Source organism: Petromyzon marinus, chromosome 69 (genome assembly GCF_048934315.1).
Source record: "Petromyzon marinus isolate PM22_M1 ecotype Great Lakes invasive population chromosome 69, UKy_Petmar_22M1.pri1.0, whole genome shotgun sequence".
NCBI classification, from domain to species: Eukaryota; Metazoa; Chordata; class Hyperoartia; order Petromyzontiformes; family Petromyzontidae; genus Petromyzon; species Petromyzon marinus.
The window spans coordinates 1,316,998-1,334,022 of NC_133735.1; the positions used below are offsets into that span (position 1 = coordinate 1,316,998).

General features: G+C 45.7%; 1 pseudogene; it reads left to right on the forward strand.

Moving 5' to 3' along the window:
* LOC116957730 (chitin synthase chs-2-like) overlaps positions 1 to 15,915 on the forward strand; it is a 24,156-nt pseudogene extending 8,241 nt beyond the window's left edge.
* The last annotated feature ends 1,110 nt before the right edge of the window (positions 15,916 to 17,025 follow it).

Here is a 17,025-nt window from a genome sequence, read left to right on the forward strand (position 1 = left end):
AATCCTCACGCAAGATTCACCCTCAGTGCACACGCTGTTTCAGCAGACTAACAGAACGCCAGTTTAACACGTAGGCTTTTGCAAGCAATATTATTCATATTAAAGGTTTTTGTGTTAGTTCGCATAAGTATAAATGTTTAGTAACCCTCTACCTCCCTACACAGCCAGTCAGGTTTGTCACTTAAACAAAATGCGCCAATTAATGACTACTTCAGCCCATCCGTGTATTGGAGAGAAAATCTACAACATTTACAATTCGAGTACGATTTGCAAAATCGCCCGATGATGCTGAATGCAATTACCAGCAAAACCTCGTACTCAAATTGTAAATGTGTTGTCTCTCTCTGCTTGTGTCTGTCTTTGTGTCTCCGTGTTTGTGTCTTGTCTCTTTCTCAAATTTTACACTTAACTTCTAATTTAGCAATCTTTGGAAGAACGTAATCAACCAGGCTATGCGTTAATTGTGTGTTGACCGACTCTCTGTGTTGCATTGCATTACTTTCCCAAATTTTACTAAGTTTTTTTATTCAGTTTATTTTCTCTGTCTCCATGTTCTTTTTAGTATTTCCTGCAGTCACGAAAGCTCCAAAGCTCTCATTGACATGCTAATTTATCTACCCCCCCCCTCTCTCTCTGCCCCCCTCTCTCTATTTAAGTCCTCGACACAGAGGCCATGTTTCTCTGTGTGCCTATGTGTGTGTCTCTCTCTGCTGATGTGTCTGTATATGTGTCTCCGTGTCCGTGTTTTGTCTCTCAAATTTAGCAATCTTTGGAAGAGCGTAATCAACCAGGTAGGGTTGATTACGTTGTATTGCATTATATTTCTAAGTTGACCAGGTTTGTTTTTTCTCATTCATTCGTACCTGATGATGATTGCTTGTGTTGCAATCAAAACGTCGTATTCTATTATTTAATTTATTTTGTTTCTACGTGACTTTACCGAAAGAACCAAAAAGTAATTCCTTCAGTCACGAAAGCTCCAAATCAAGCTTACTGGCTGTGTCGGATGGAGGAGGGTTATGACACATTTATACTTACGTGATCTAACCCAAAAACCTTTATTGTGAATCACAGAACGCCGTTGCTACCACAACTACTCGGGATGTTTAAATAAAGTTAAATAAACACACACGTAAGCACGGTGGAAGGATTGTAATTAAATCAACACGCATCCACCACAGCAATACTGAGTGGACATGGAGCAGGATTAGTATATCATGAAGTGGTCTGAGAAAGACCACTACCACCGCTAGTAATGGAAGTTTAACTTTACATAACTCAAATGAAATACCAAAATACTGCAAAGACTTCGGAGTAAATTATGCAAATCCTATAGAATTGTTAAGTGAAAATAAAATCAATATCATTATTATCAGCCGTGGTCCATACACTGCGGGATGAAGGCCTCCCCCCAAGTCGTCGCCATCTCTCACGACTCGCCGATGTAATAATCCAACATCGCCAACCTTGGTAATCGTCCAACCTTCCTGACCAGCTGGCTCGCAAACAATAAATAAATAGATGGCCATGAAATCTGCCAGGAGAAGATAGCAGTGGGCATGAGCTGGCACGTGCCATGCTGAGCTGAGGCAGACCACAGGCTGACTAACACCAATTCTAGATTTAAAGCTTGCGTGACTGCAAGGATCCATACTCTTTGGTTCTATTGGGTAAAGTCACGTAGGTAAAAAAATAAAATAACAAAAATCACGACGTTTCGACCACAACACAAGTGGCCTTCATCAGGTGAAGGGACCAACCTGTCTGGAGGACAGCGTTGGAATGAAAAAGTCAAGAGCAGGTCGCCTCCTTTAAGCTGTGAGTGGGTAAACAGAAAAAACGCCTTGACAAAGGAATTAGCATAAAAATGTAAAGCTGTGCAAGCTCGCAAATAGCATCAAAAATACATGAGCACCACCGTTAGAGTTTGGGATGCCACTAATTGAATGAATATACTGTACCATTAAAAATTCCTTTAACGTTTGGTTCGATTTAGAACATCTTTCCAATGGTTGCTTAATTTGAAGCCATCTTCTCGGTTGAAATTGTGTCCGTGTTTGTAGATCTGGATTGCCTCGTGAACAAATCTCTGATAAAAATCCGTGGGTTTGCAAAGAACCTTGGTATCGAAGAAAATTATATCGTGATCACCCACAGCGTTGTAACAATGATCAGCTACGGCAGAATTATTCGTTTTGCCGTGTTTCAAATCTGATTTGTGCTCGCGAATTCGGTCAGAGACATGTCGCTTTGTCTCCCCGATATAGCAATCACCGCAGGTACAACTCAATTTGTAAAACCCGGGGTACTGTAAGTCAGGAATGACATCCTTCACGGATGGGATCAGATCACGGTCTCTTTGTTCACCAAGGTCCCAGTACCTAATACCATTGAAATAATTGAAAATTTGGTCCAACATGGACTAGACCCCGACACACCTGCACTGGTTTGGCACTGCCTCAAAAATACCTACTTTACTTGGAATGGCTCCTTCTACAAACAAAATGAGGGTACCCCCATGGGATCCCCCTTGTCACCACTGATAGCCAATATTTTCATGGAGAAATTTGAATCAGACGCCATCCAGACTTCCACCCTCAGACCTTCCCTTTGGAAGAGATATGTGGATGACACTTTCGTAATTTGGCCACATGGCCTCCCAGCTCCGAACCTTTTCCTACACCACATCAGTTCCAGACATCCCGCCATCAAATTCACCATGGAAGTGGAGAAAGATGGCAAGCTACCATTCTTAGATGTTCTGTTTGAGAGGAGACCTGATGGCTCATTGGGGCATTCTGTCTACAGGAAACCCACCCACACAGATTCCTACTTGAAACCTGATTCCCACCACCACCCAGCCCAAAATAATTATCTCATCAAAACTTTATACCATAGGGCTCATTGCATTTCGGACCAACACCACCTGACCAGTGAATTAAAACATGTACACCTGGCCCTCAAAAGGAATGGATACTCTGACCGTACCATCCGCCAAGCTGTTTCTCCCTCCATACAGAAACAACCACTTGATACTCCGGTAAAAACCATCACACTACCATATATAGCAGGCGTTACTAAAAAGATTTCCAAAATTCTAAACAAACACAATATCCAGGTCCGGTTCAATACAGTACACAAAATTCGTGATCTGATCCCATCCGTGAAGGATGTCATTCCTGACTTACAGTACCCCGGGGTTTACAAATCGAATTGTACCTGCGGTGATTGCTATATCGGGGAGACAAAGCGACATGTCTCTGACCGAATTCGCGAGCACAAATCAGATTTGAAACACGGCAAAACGAATTCTTCTGCCGTAGCTGATCATTGTTACAATGCTTTGGGTGATCACGATATAATTTTCTCCGATACCAAGGCTCTTTGCAAACCCACGGGTTTTTATCAGAGATTTGTTCACGAGGCAATCCAAATCTACAAACACAGACACAATTTCAACCGAGAAGATGGCTTCAAATTAAGAAACCATTGGAAAGATGTTCTAAATCGAACCAAACGTTAAAGGAATTTTTAATGGTACAGTATATTCATTCAATTAGTGGCATCCCAAACTCTCACGGTGGTGCTAATGTATTTTTGATGCTATTTGCGAGCTTGCACAGCTTTACATTATTATGCTAATTCCTTTGTCAAGGCGTTTTTTTCTGTTTACCCACTCACAGCTTAAAGGAGGTGACCTGCGCTGGACTTGTTTAATGGTACAGTATGTTCATTCAATTAGTGGCATCCCAAACTCTCACGGTGGTGCTAATGTATCTTTGATTCTATTTGCGAGCTTGCACAGCTTTACATTTTATGCTAATTCCTTTGTCAAGGCGTATTTTCTGTTTACCCACTCACAGCATAGAGGCGACCTGCGCTTGACTTTTTTCACTCCAACGCTGTCCTCCGGGCAGGTTGGTCCCTTCACCTGATGAAGGCCAATTGTGTTGTGGTCAAAACGTCGTGATTTTTGTTATTTTATTTTTTTACCTACGTGACTTTACCCAATAGAACCAAAGAGTATGACTAACACCAAACAGTGTTGTATATGTGGGTTATGAAAATTTGATGAAAATAATGAAAATTAAATGAAATTTAAAATTAGCATAATTTATCCAAAATTACATGAATTTGTGTAATTATGCATATAAATTATGCTAATTCGAGATATAATCGTATTAATTTATGCAAGTGGGTGTGGTTATGATACTGCAGGTCGTTATGATAATCGGGCCCAGCCTCGGTGACGAAGGTTGGTTATCAATTGGGATGAGACAATTAATCGCATGCGGTTATGCAGGTGTTGTGAGCGTGAATGAGAGAGTCAACTTGGCTTCGTTGTTTAACTCCGTATTAGCAATAAGGATACGATTATTCTCGCTTTGACATTTATTGATTATGTGTGTTAGTGTGCTTATGATAGGTCCACCAAGGTTCAGATCTCAATCGCAGAACAATTCTTATGCGGAATTTCAGAAAGAATCACACACAACCCTTCTGCTTTAATCAATTTTATTCTCTAGCTAAACTTTAATTTTGGATAATATGAGAATGCTCAATCTCGGAATTTCAACACAGCATTAACACGGTAACCATCACGATTGTGTTTCACTTTCATTCATTCCCCCCCGCGTAGCGCGAGCAGTTGGTGAGAGAGAGAGATGCTAAGAACATGCATATGCTATCCTAACAAAAACCTTAACCTTATAATATGCAAATTCGTATTTGAAAATTGCCCACACAGTACCACATCCCTTCATAGACCTTCAAGTCAATTCTTATCACGTTGTTTCACTTTGGGTATCGGCAATTAATTTTTATGCGATGTAACATGAACATATGAGAAATATGAATAAAGTCCTTAAAATTATGCAACGATATTCATACGAAAAACAATAAAATAAGTATTATTCCTACAGGCACAAATGTGCGTTAATGGATTCGTTGGCAAGATTATGCCATTGAAAAGAAAAAGGTACGACTCTTTTGCTTCTAAATGACCTTATCCACGTAACTCAATGGCAGCAGTGTTTTTCATTATCAATTGATTTTTAATGCACCGCCTTGGAGTGGTAACCCTTCTTGATTATCCCGATATGCGTATCGTGTGTCTTCTTTATCACTGGTTCAATTCTTTGCGTAAAGCAGACGCCGAGGTTGGCATCTCTTATGTCAAAAATGTGTTTGTTCCCTGCGGAGCCGTGGGGGTGTGAGGGTGAGCGTGTGGGGGAGGGGGCATATGAACACGGTACACAGTTTCTGTCCACAGCTGGCTGGAAGAGTCGGCACGACGCTCGCCGTCGTCGCGCCGATGGGTGTTGAGTGCGGGCCCGCTGCTCTCTCCTAGTGCTGCTCGAACGCTCTCAGCACTGGTGGCGCACGGAGGCGTGAAGTGGCGCTGGTGGCGCGAACAGTGGCGCACTGTAGCGCTGGCTGGCGCTGGTGGCGCGCTCTGAAGTGGCGCGCAGTGGTGGCGCTGGTGGCCCGAACAGTGGCGCGCAGTGGCGCTGACACTCTTGCTGGTCAGGCTCTTTCCGCTGCTGGATAAACCAAGTCGCACGCGCTCTCTCTGTTGAGATGCCCGAGCGCTCTCAGCTGATTTGTTGGCAGCTGGGTCCTTCACTGCTGGATGACTGAGCTGCACGCTCTTGCTTGGCAGCGCTGGCTGCGCTGCAGCTAGAAGCTGGCACTTGATGTAGGAATAAAGTTTTGAGTGATACTTTGTCCCTTCAGCTCTGAAATCACTTTCGTTGATACATCGCGACTCGGTGATCCTCGCTACTCAGCAAGGCTCGCACTTCTTGGAGCCAGCCGTTCGCTGCGACTGCTCGTTTCTTGTCGAACTTCTTGAACTGTTGATCTGTCTTGACTGAACTTTTGAAAAAATGGTTGGACCGTTATATATAAAAAAAAAAATTCTCCGCTCTGCGCAGTGAAAGGGGGGGGGGGGGGGCGTGGCCTGTGTGTGTGTGTGTACGTGCGTGTGTGTGGCATTCCACAAGCCATCTGCGTTATACGATCCTGGGGGGCGGAGGGGACGACCCTCTTTGTAACAACAAGCCATTCCTCACTAGGGTGTTAAATTATTTTCTCGTGCTGCGGGGAGAGACAAAGACTGCCGGGATCTTTTTCTCTCTCCAACCCTTGAGTGAGATAAAACAGATACCCCTTTTTCACCGTCCTTCCGTGGCAGTCTGGAGATTTCGCAGATAACCTCTGCCCTCTCTTGGAGTTTATTATTCTATACATTTATGTCCTTTTTACGATTTCCATCTGTGTTTGCGTGTTTTTGGGTTTGTGTGTTTTATGCATTATTTTTCTTTATTATTAAAAATATATATATCGGCAGATATTATTGTTAATATCAATTTTGGAAAAAGCTCATATCCAACAATAGTTACGACAAAATCAAACTACATGGCACGCACTAATATCTAATCTCGATGCTTTAACGCACAATTCAAATGTCCTTCGTTTATTAAGTGGTCAAGCTAGGCGGGACCGGCTAGGACACAAACCCCACTTTTCACCCAGGAAACCGGAGAGCACAGATTTAGCCACTCCTTGACTCATTCTTATAACAAAAATCACACCTATTTATGAATGCACATTTTTTAATAAATAACAAATACGCAATTAAAACAGGAGAATAATTCAAAGAGCATGTATTTTTTTACTTGACCCCACCCATCCCTCTGCTCCCTGCCCTCCCGCTTTCCCACCGTGGCCTCCCGGATCGCTCTTCCCGGCTTGCTTCTCTTCCTCACCTCCTGCCCTCTCTCCCTCCTTTCGTCTCCCCAGCATTCCCTTCCCTACCCTCTAGCCGTCCACTCTTTCTCCAACCCCTCCCTCCCTCTCCACCCCCAAATGTCTCCGATCTTCCCCTCCATTGCCCACCTGCATATTCCCTCTCCCTCCTCCTGTACTTCCCCACCCCTCCTCTTGACTCGCCCTTAATCCCCCGTAGTCCGCAATTACATTTCCTCCCAATCTCGGAATTCAAAGTTCTAACCTCGCTCTCCATACTTACAAAAAAACGTCCTTTGGTTGTGGTTTCAATGCAAAACCCACAGTCCTTTTTTCAGCACATATACATACAACGTACATACAGCATGAATACAATACACAATACAACATATAACCCACATACAACATATATAAACAACATACGTACAACATAAATGAATCCAAGAAAGCCACACCTGAATCGTAGGACTGCTCCATTGGGTTTTCACTTTGAGTTGCGTTCAGCCAATTAACCACAATTGTTTATACACCGACAGGGCCGCTCGTCTGCTACCAGAAGTTCGAGTACGTGGTAGGCCACTGGCTACAGAAGACGGCCGAGCACGTGATGGGCTGCGTTCTCTGCAGCCCTGGCTGCTTCAGCCTCTTCCGAGCCAAGGCCATCATGGATGACAACGTCCTCAAGACCTACACCACAGTGGCCACCGAGGCCCTGCAGTACATCCAGTACGACCAAGGTAAGCGTCGACGTGTGTTTGGATCTCGCACCTCCTATTAGCACGGTTGGCTACGTGTGGTGCGAAAGAAGTTCAACATGTATACATGTCACGCTGGCGAGATGTTAACTCCCAAGCTTGGTATACAGGAGGTCGTAAGTTCCATCCCGACCCTGACGCGTGTATATTGCAATTTGCGTCTCTCTCCCCATGGTTGCGTAGACTTTCTAAGGGTCCTCTAGTTTTTCCCTCATTTAGATGCAACATCACGTGCTTAGAATCTCTGTGATTGCCAACAAGGGTTTTGCCACCAAGTACGAAGTCATGTTTTGCAGAGGGGTCAAATACTTATTTCCCTCATTAAAATGCAAATCAATTCATAACATTTTTGACATGCGTTTTTCTGGATTTTTGTTGTTGTTATTCTGTCTCTCACTGTTCAAATAAACCTACCATTCAAATTATAGACTGATCATTTCTTTGTCAGTGGGCAAACGTACAAAATCAGCAGGGGATCAAGTACTTTTTTCCCTCACTGTATCGTGGTAATACTTGGGCCAAGACCCCGCAACATCAATTTAATACGTAGACTTTCAGGACCAATATTCATGATTCACAATTCATTCCTGCTGGATTAGATTGTCGTGTAGGTTTAGTGTAAATTTGTTTTAACTATAAGCGTCCAACACCCCACAGAGCCAATCGGGTAAGGTTGTTAGGTCATGGAGAAACTACGTCGATTTTGGTTTAATTAGCAAAATCCGAATATTGAAAGGCAAGCAAAATATAAAAAATGTTTGAAGGTGGATGATGCTGGTTGGATGTAGTTGCTGTGGCTCCTGCGTATGCAGCAGTGGGAGATGCAGAGAGAGAGATAATTGCAGAGGGCCACTGCCGGTGCAGCTACAGAGATATGCCACTCGGCCAGGAGCTGGTGCTGGCTGTGGGTATTATGAGCCGGTTACCCTCTACCTCGCGGACGTCCCCTCTTCCATTTGTTGGTGCAGGTGAGGACCGCTGGCTGTGCACGCTGATGCTGCAGCAGGGCTGGCGCGTCGAGTACTGCGCCGGATCGGACGCCTACACCAACGCCCCGCAGGAATTCAAGGAGTTCTTCAACCAGCGGAGGCGTTGGGGCCCCTCCACGATGGCGAACACCTTCAGCATCCTGGAAAATGGCGTCCGCACGGCCAAGAAGAACCCGTCCATCTCTCGGCTCTATATTCTTTATCAGATCATCTACACGGCCACCTCCATCATGGGTCCGGCCACCGTCTGTCTCATGATTGCAGGTGAATTCGGGTTGCCACATGTCTTGGGTTTTTTTTATTTACCCGGGTTCATCCTTTTGATGCAGGGACTACATCAAAAGAGACGTCGCCATGGTGGAGAGGCGTTAACTCCCTCGCCTGGTATACAGGAGGTCATGGGTTTGAACCCGACCCTGACGCCTGTATATTTGGAGTTCGCATGTCTCTCCTCGTGGTTGTGTTGATTTTTATCCGGGTTCTCCGGTTTTTCCCTCTACATTTAGAATCAACATCACGCTTTGAGTATTTGGCTGCTATAAATTTCTACGTAATAAGCCACTTCGTTCAGCTATAATTTGTGGCCAAGTTGCTTATGAAGAAGAGCTACATAGCTCAGTGGGCCTTATCTGGTATATTAAAAATAGTTTCGTTTTAAAAAAAAGTTAACTTGGAACACTTCTGCTCACAGTCGTGCATGGCTTCAAGTCGTCACTCAGAGTTGTTCCTTCCACGAGATTTTTGATTGCAAATATTTAACGATAACAATTGGCCATCGTTGGGTGTTTAACGCATACAACCTCAAAGTGAGTGGTCGTGTTAATCCTCTCATCATGACGTATGCGCACTGCTTGCGTTTTAAAAATATTGCGAGTCGTATTGCTTGTGTACCAGGGTATTCAAACTGCTGCATGTTTCTTTCAGCCAAAAATTCTATACACACAGGCTGCACGATTCTGTTCATCTGAGTGCACTCTTTTCTTTACAGCTGATTGAACGGTTGTCGTTGTCAATCATGGTGGTGATGATGGTGGTGGTTGTGGTGATGAGATGATACTGGTAGGAAACGTAGTGGACTGGAAACCCAACCGGGATTAATTCACAGGAGGCAGGGGATTAATTGTGTATGTCTGTGGATGTCTGTCCACGTGGGAGGGGTGGGGCTGGGTGGAGAGGGGAGGGTAGGGAGGGGAGGGGCTGGGTGGGGAGGGGAGAGTGGGGAGGGGCTGGGTGGGGAGGGTGGGGCTGGGTGGGGTGGGGCTGGGTGGAGAGGGGCTGGTCACCCCGTGGTGCCCTTGTATGGACTGGAAGCCCAACCGGGAGTATTAACAGGAGGCAGGGGATTAATTGTGTACGTCTGTGGATGTCTGTCCACGTGTATCCAGACACCCGGATATATAATAAATGCGCTCCTAGTGGGCATTATTGGTAGGAAACGTAGTGGACTGGAAGCCCAACCGGGATTATCACAGGAGGCAGGGGATTAATTGTGTATGTCTGTGGATGTCTGTTCACTTGTATCCGGACACCCGAATAAAATGGGAGGGGTGGGGCTGGGTGGAGAGGGGAGGGTGGGGAGGGGCTGGGTGGGGAGGGGCTGGGTGGGGAGGGGCTGGGAGGGGCTGGGTGGAGAGGGTGGGGCTGGGTGGGGGGTGGGGGGAGTGGGGCTGGGTGGGGAGGGTGGGGAGGGTGGGGCTGGGTGGGGAGGGTGGGGAGGGTGGGGCTGGGTGGGGGGTGGGAGGGGTGGGGAGGGGCTGGTCACTCCGTGGTGCCCTTATAAAACTCAACGTTTAACCTACTCACACCAGTTTGTGTCTGCCCTCACAGTCGGGCATATTTGCGGAATACACCACGCCGCCGTTGACCCTGGCCATTGACCGAGCAACCCAACGTTCCTACCAGCTCCCTCCGCAGGAATGTATTAATGATGGTATTCAGCTCGTGTGGTATTTGTCTCGTGCCGGTGCTCAGGTTGCTTCACCTTCGTTTTCAAAATGGATCAAAACTGGGCACTTCTCATCTCCATCGTTCCGCCTGCTCTATACATCGCCGTCTGCTTCAAAACGTAGCCGGACACGCAGATCAAGGTGGGCGCCCACGCTTCTTCTGCAGAAGCACGTGGCACTCATTGCACACAACGTGCTTGCCACAAATGAAACACAATGTACGTATATATGTTGAACTTCTTTGGCACCGTACGTAGCCAACCTTGCTCATCGGAGTTGCAGGGGACGTACAAAAAACTAAACACAAAAAGCAGTCTTAAAGAAATTAGTTTTCAATCTACATGATTTAAAAGTGCAAACTACAGTGGCTTCCTAACATCGGAAGGAATATCGTTCCAGATGGCCGCAGCAGCGCATCTGAAAGCTTGTGATGCGGTAACGGTCTTTGTTCGATGGCTAGCCAAAAGCCACTGCGATGATAGCTGGAGTTCGCGTGATTGTTTATGCTCTTTCACGTGGTTATCAAGGTATTGTAGTTCATTTGTGGCACGCTCTTTTTGTGTTACGAGTACGACCTTATAACAATGTATTTGGTCGGCAACTGGAAGCTAAAGCAGCTCGGCGAGCACTGGATGGACATGGTCGGGTCTTGCAATGCCTGTTACAACACGTGCCAACGTCCCATAGAGCGGTGTGTTGCAATAATTGTGCCTTATCGATACTATGCTACAAATCACCGCGGTGGTTATGTCACTGCTCAATAGTTGTCGAATGTGTCGTGAGCCCTGATATGAAAATTACAGAAATTGACTACATTCTGCATGTGGTGATCACCTGACATATTCTGGTCGAGTGACGCCGAGGCTATTTTAATCACAATCTGAATCCTTGAGTCTGCGACTGCCACACCTGATCCTCGCACAATTTCGTTTCATGCAAACCACACGTGCATCACTCGCTTGCAATCTTCGGGGTTGCCGATGCTCTCCACATTTAACTTGGACTTCATTGCGGTGTACAATGGTGAGTCATCAGCATATATATAGAACTTCATATTGAGATGATATTGGCGATCGGAGAGACATATATTGAAAATTAATAGGGCCCGAAGGCGGACCCTGTGGTATGCCGAATAGGCATGGCATAGGAGATGACTTCATCACCTAGCTTGACAAACTGTAATCCACCATACAGGTATGACTCAATACACTTTAGTGCCATACCCGGTACACTGAACCTTGACCTTATCTGCTCAATGAGTATCTCATGGTCAATGGTGTCGAAGGTGGCTGAGAAATCGAGGCCAACCAATGCTGCGATGCACCGGTCAGCCATGAACTTTTAGAGGTCAACAGTGACATCTAGTAGAGTCATCTCAAGACTGTGGAATTGTCGGTACACCGACTAGAATGGGTTGAATTTGCCCATCCCAGTGACGTAGGGAATTAACCGCTTCAGACACAGGCACTCAATGACCTCTGAAATTGTACTCAGGTTTGAGATCGGGTGATAGTCTGGATGGTCACTATGGCTCAAGCCAACTTTTTCAGAAGCGGTGTTACCTGCGCCATTTTGCAATGGTCTGGCAAACAGCCCTCGCTGAATGAAATATTTGCCAGGTGGACAATCAGTGGCGCAAGTACGTCAAAGCATAATTTGAGAATTTATATCTGGACGGAGTCGAGCGGCGATGTCTTATTTGGCAGCTGGGCAATGAACATTGACACCTCTGCTACTGACGATGGTGCCAGGGTCTCAAGTTTTGCATTGGTTATCAGGTTGATCAAACTCACATGACAGACCAGGAGAATGCGTTGCTTGCAAGTTAGAAACTGCCGTCTTAATCATCACTTTATTGGCGAAGAACGTTGCAAGTACTGTGCACAGAACCGGCTGACTGGTTGATGGGGTTGGAGTGCAACAGACCCTTCACAATGTGCCACAGAGCACGGGGTCGCGAACTGACTCATTGATGCACAGACCATAGAACGGTCTGCGAGACTCAATAATGAGCTAGTTTTCAAATCTGTAGGCGGCTCTGTAAGCAGTCGGACAATCTGAAAACTAGTTTTCTTTCAAAGACACCCCAGCCTCCTCCGCGTCTTCTTCACAGTATCGCCTCCAGTGACAGTAAGTCACTTCGTGCTTTCCCGTTCTCTGTGTGCTTGTTTGGATGGACACACGTTCAAAGATAGCGATGATGCCATGTTCTAATTGAGCTGCAAATGAATAGACCATCGATGCATTATTCAGACTTGCCAATGATGACCGGATCTTCTGACTGAAAGCATCGTGGGTTAGTCGTTTTCAGTTCCTGTATGATATCGTTGTGATGGGTGGGCAAATAATTTGTAATGCCATTTTGCACAAGACTGATCTGACGTTCTTATCTTCGATAAGAACGTCGTTTAAAGTTACGACGTCGCCGTATGTGAAGATGTGATCCAGTATACTTCCTGAGCGGCATGTTGCACCGCTGACGTGCTGAGTTAAACTGACTGTCGAACGTTTCGGCGAGATCAATGTTGATTTTACCATAAAAACCAGTCGGTCCGGGACAGTTCTGGTCATCACAGATGATAAAGCGAGAGCCAAATGTCTCACAGTCTCGCAGACCAGAAAGCTAGGAAAATAATTCTGACAGCTGTGAAGTCGACGGTCGATAGACGACAGCGATCGTAAGCCCCCACATGCTGTTCGTTATTTTAACAAGCAGCAGCTTGAATTATGTGATTGGTAATGAGTCGCTCAGGACTTTCACGCAGATTTCTCCACGGTGAATTAGTGCGACCCCATCACCATGTGAACTGCTAGTTTATAGCATAGTTATAACGCAACACAGGATAGAGCAGCGCACCGTGGCTGTTTCCTCCTCTTCCTCCCCCTCCTCCGTTCCGAACACAGATGGACTCGTCCGTCTGAACAAAGCTCGTCGCTCTCCATGGTGTTAATCCCTCATACTAACATCATGCTAATCCCCCAGTTACATGCTAATTTACTGTTGATATGTAAACTCCTCTCCCCCCTCCTCTGTTCTGAACATAGATGGACTCGTCCATCTTAACAAAGCTCGTCGCTCTCCGTGGTGCTAATCCCTCACACCAACATCATGTTAATCCCCCAGTTACATGCTAATTTATATGTAAACTGCTTTGTCAATGTGCTCTGTTCCTCCCACACAGCTTAAAAGACGCTGCCATGCTTGGCAGGGTTCACTAAAGCGCTGTCTTCCAGACAGTCCTGTTTCTTCACCTGAGAAAGGCTACTTGTGTTGTGGCCGAAACGTCGTGAGAATTTTATTCTGTTATTATTATTTTTATTATTTCATCTCCATTCTACGTGACTTTACCGAAAGAACCCAGAAGAACAATGAGCTATCAATATTTTGTTGTTGTTTGCAAAGTGCAGGGTGTTGAGGACTTTGTGGAAAAGTGCGGAATAAATGCAAAGTAACTCCCAAGAATTGGTGGTGGTTGGACAAAAGGACGATGGTGACGCCGATGGCTAAGGTCTCCTCCTGCAATGGCGAGATGTTAACTCCCTCGCATGGTATACAGGAGGTCGTGGGTTTGATCCCTATCCCGACCTTAACGCCTGTTATGTATTTGGAGTCCACGTGTTCTCTCTATCTTCCCTCCACATTTAATCTGGCTGCTGATATACATTACCACGTGATGAGCCACTTCGTTGATCTATCATTTGTGGCCAGGTGGCTTCTGAAAAGAGCTTTATACCTGGTATTTTTTTTAAGGTGGCCATGGTGCTCACCGTGATCTACATGTTCCTCATGACGGGCACGCTGCTCGCTATGGTCGGCGACATTGTCAAGAACGGTATCCTCACAATCAGCGGCATCTTCTTCATCACTCTCGCGGGCATCCATCTCATCGAGCGAGTTCTTCTGCATCGTGCACGGATTCTTGTACCTCATCTGCATTCCCACGGGATACCTGCTGCTGCTCATCTACTCATTGGTCAACATGTACAACGTATCATGGGGCACACGTGAGACCAAGGCGCCTTCTGAGCCCTCCCCCAAGGAGGTGAGTTACTTTGTGTGTTATCGTTATTGTCGTTGTTGTTTTTGTGTCGAACGTTATTTGAAGTGTCGCTCCATTCTACTCTGTTGCTCAGTCCCACACCTCCGATTAGCATGATTGGCTACGTACATTGCAAAAAAAGTGTAACATATGCCCCCAACCCCCGCCAAGACGAAGGCAGCGATCCCCCATGTAGCTTTTAACCGACCGTTGGGGCAAGTGCTGTTAGCGAGTAGCACCTGTGAAGTCCGGAATGGCACATAAGGGGGTAGGTGACCAGCACCATGCCCGGCTGCCTTTGTCTCCATTGTTGTCATGTTTACTACATCACATTTGGCTATTTTTGAGGCTTTTTGAGGGAAGGCCAAGGACTGGTCCAGATGTATGTATGTTGAACTTCTTTCACACCATGTGTAGCCAACTGTGCTAATTGGAGGTGCGAAGGAAGGAACGTTTCTAAACACAAAGAGCAGTTTTTAAGAAATTAGTTTTCAATGTAATGATTTAAAAGTGCATAGCTCCAATTGCTTTCTCATATTGGAAGGAAGAGGGTTCCAGATGGACGCACAAGCGCACCCAAAAGCACGCGATGTGGTCACTGTCTTTGTTCAATGGTTAGCCAAAATCCACTGATGAGGATGACCGGAGTTTGCAAAATTATCGTTTATGTTTCTTGACAAGAACGGTGGTGGTGGCTGTGCCACTCGTGTCCATTAATCCAACACGGTGGGTATCGAGGAGGAGTCGTTCACTGACTTTCCAGGAGAATGTAGTATGACAATTATGGACTCTATCTGTTCCATCTGAATAGAACGCAATGTTTCCCCCTCGCATTTGTGGGTCTATTCTATGGTGTTCTGGTTTCCTGTTCGCCAATAAAATATTCATACATGGAGGACCGCAGAGCTTGGACAGTTATTGGCGCCAGTTCACTGAGCAGCTGAAACTGCCTTCCAGCTTGTGTGCGCTTCCCGCTGGTTTGATATCATTGAAGGACCCTGCCTTCAGCACAATGCCCATCCTCCTGTCCCAGCAGAAGAAGGAACGCAAGCATCGTTTGAATGGAACGAAATGCTGTATACTGCCACTCGAGTGGGACTGCTTCCAGTGGAGGATCAGCGTCCTTCCGAAGAAATACTCGGCGCTGAGTCAGGAGGATGACAGTTCAAGGTGCCACCACCTCACTGAGAGCCTGTAGCCATGCTTTTAACTTTGATCCTTACCTCTCGTGTATCAATAGTTCAATGTTTATGTCCCATATTATTGAGGGACTGTGTTATCTTGGTGTGGTTTGGGACTGTTGTTTTGCTGCCTTGCCCCAAGTTATGCATTTAGTATTGAAAAATTGGCAGTAACTGATGTACTCATGCAAGTTGCACTCATATACTTTATTTATTTTCTTATCTTTCCTATACTTAGCACTGCTATCGTTTTATGTTCTAACTTTATAATCCCCTACACCTACTGGACATCTGTGAAAAGAGGTTCATAGCTCATTGGCCTCCTCCTGCATTAGAAATACAGATTCTGATTATTGATTGGCTGTGTCGGGTGGAGGAGGATTTACAATGTAACATTTTACTCAAGTCAATACTGAGTCTTGTCTCAACTTATCAATTGTGATTCTAGTTGTGCTTGTATCTTAGGCACCGTGGTGGCTAGATGTTAACTACCTCCCCTGGTATGCAGGAGATAGTGGCTTCGATCCCAAACCTGACGATGCCTGTTGCCTATATGGAGTCTGCGTCTATTCCTTTCTCTCCCCATGTTGGTGTGGATTTTTCTCCGGGTCCCCTGATTTTTTCCCTCCTCATTTAGAATCATCATGTGATTAGAGTATTTGGCTGCTGTAATTTCCACGTGATAAGCCGCTCATTGAGTTATAATTTGTGATATTCAGGTCGATTCTACAAAAAAGCTTTATATCTCAGTGGGCCTTACATGGTAAAATAAAAATAATGGTTTAGTTTAACAGTTTATCATCATCCATCCCAGCCGAGTGGAGTCGTGCGTGGTGGAACTCGACAGAGAGATGAAGCTGCGTCCAATTGAGGCCAGACAACAGGACACTACGAGCACTCAGATGGAGCATCCTGAAGGAGCAGAGATCGAGGTGAGAGGAGAGGACATCGCGAACACTCATATGGAGCATCCAGAAGGAGCAGAGACGAGACCAGAGGACATCGTGATCACTCAGACAGATCATCCAGAAGGAGTAGAGAGTGAGGCGAGACGACAGGGCATCGCGAGCACTCCGACGGAGCATCCTGAAGGAGCAGAGATCGAGTCGAGAGGAGAGAACATCGCAAACACTCAGATGGAGCATCCAGAAGGAGCAGAGACGAGACTAGAAGACATCGCGAGCACTCAGACAGAGCATCCAGAAGAAGTAGAGAGCAAAAGTCGACCTCCAGAGCAATCAGACACAGACCTCGCCCTCCATACCAAAGGTAATATTTTCATCAAACAAAGGCAAAGTCTTCTTGGTTATTTCGTTAAAGTCACATAGAATGGAAATAAAATAATAAAAATAAAATAAAATTCT